The following is a 2,500-nucleotide window of genomic DNA, read 5'->3' as shown; positions in this document are numbered from 1 at the left end:
CACACACACAGCCACACCCTGACACACCCAATCCCTCTCCCCCACACACACAGCCACACCCTGACACACCCAATCCCTCTCCCACACACACACAGCCACACCCTGACACACCCAATCCCTCTCCCACACACACAGCCACATCCTGACACACCCAATCCCTCTCCCCCACACACACACAGCCACACCCTGACACACCCAATCCCTCTCCCCCACACACACAGCCACACCCTGACACACCCAATCCCTCTCCCACACACACACAGCCACACCCTGACACACCCAATCCCTCTCCCACACACACACACAGCCACACCCTGACACACCCAATCCCTCTCCCACACACACACAGCCACACCCTGACACACCCAATCCCTCTCCCACACACACACAGCCACACCCTGACACACCCAATCCCTCTCCCACACACACACAGCCACACCCTGACACACCCAATCCCTCTCCCACACACACACACAGCCACACCCTGACACACCCAATCCCTCTCCCACACACACACAGCCACACCCTGACACACCCAATCCCTCTCCCACACACACACAGCCACACCCTGACACACCCAATCCCTCTCCCACACACACACAGCCACATCCTGACACACCCAATCCCTCTCCCCCACACACACACAGCCACACCCTGACACACCCAATCCCTCTCCCCCACACACACACCCACACCCTGACACACCCAATCCCTCTCCCACACACACACACAGCCACACCCTGACACACCCAATCCCTCTCCCACACACACACAGCCACATCCTGACACACCCAATCCCTCTCCCCCACACACACACAGCCACACCCTGACACACCCAATCCCTCTCCCCCACACACACAGCCACACCCTGACACACCCAATCCCTCTCCCACACACACACAGCCACACCCTGACACACCCAATCCTCTCCCACACACACACAGCCACATCCTGACACACCCAATCCCTCTCCCCCACACACACACAGCCACACCCTGACACACCCAATCCCTCTCCCCACACACACAGCCACACCCTGACACACCCAATCCCTCTCCCACACACACACAGCCACACCCTGACACACCCAATCCCTCTCCCACACACACACACAGCCACACCCTGACACACCCAATCCCTCTCCCCCACACACACAGCCACACCCTGACACACCCAATCCCTCTCCCCCACACACACACAGCCACACCCTGACACACCCAATCCCTCTCCCCCACACACACACACCCTTACACTCACACACACACCCACACCCACACCCTGACACACCCAATCCCTCTCCCCCCCACACACACACCCTTACACTCACACACACACCCACACCCTTATACACACAACACAGCCACACCCTGACACACCCAATCCCTCTCCCACACACACACACACACACACACCTACACCCTGACACACCCAACCCCTCTCCCACACACACACACCCTTACACTCACACACACACCCACACCCTTATACACACACACAGCCACACCCTGACACACCCAATCCCTCTCCCACACACACACACACCCTTACATTCACACACACACCCACACCCTTATACACACACACCTACACCCTGACACACCCAACCCCTCTCCCACACACACACACCCTTACACACACACACACACACACCCTTATACACACACACAGCCACACCCTGACACACCCAATCCCTCTCCCACACACAACACAGCCACACCCAATCCCTCTCCCACACACACACACACACACACCAACACCCTGACACACCCAACCCCTCTCCCACACACACACACCCTTACACTCACACACACACCCACACCCTTATACACACACACAGCCACACCCTGACACACCCAATCCCTCTCCCACACACACACACCCTTACACTCACACACACACACACACAAACACACACCTTTACACACAACACACACCTTTACACACACACACAGCCACACCCTTACACACCCAATCCGTCTCCCACACACACAGCCACACCCTTACACTCACACACACACCCACACCCTTATACACACACACAGCCACACCCTGACACACCCAATCCCTCTCCCACACACACAATCCCTCTCCCACACACACAGCCACACCCTTACACTCACACACACACCCACACCCTTACACTCACACACACACCCACAGCCTTACACTCACACAGACCCACACCCTTACACTCACGCACACCCTCTCCCTTACACACACACACACACACCCACACCCTTACACTCACACAGACCCCACACCCTTACACTCACGCACACCCTTACACTCACACACACCCACACCGTTACACTCACACACACCCTCTCCCTTACACTCACACACCCCCCCACATCCTTACACTCACACACACCCACACCGTTACACTCACACACACCCTCTCCCTTACACTCACACACCCCCCCCCCCACAGCCTTACACTCACACAGCCTTGCACGCCTTCACCTTTACACTGTGAGCTGGGCACCACACATGCTCTCTC

General features: G+C 57.5%; 1 protein-coding gene across 2 annotated transcripts in view; it reads left to right on the top strand.

The window, feature by feature from the left end:
• The window catches only part of LOC148133906 (C-type lectin domain family 10 member A-like), a 120,001-nt gene that overhangs the window by 116,358 nt on the left and 1,143 nt on the right, over positions 1 to 2,500 (top strand). The window lies entirely within an intron of this gene.

The sequence above is a fragment of the Chiloscyllium plagiosum genome, unplaced genomic scaffold, assembly GCF_037043375.1.
Source record: "Chiloscyllium plagiosum isolate Xiang-an unplaced genomic scaffold, Cpla_swu_hap1 HiC_scaffold_182, whole genome shotgun sequence".
NCBI lineage: Eukaryota > Metazoa > Chordata > Chondrichthyes > Orectolobiformes > Hemiscylliidae > Chiloscyllium > Chiloscyllium plagiosum.
This window is presented reverse-complemented; position numbering and strand designations above follow the sequence as displayed.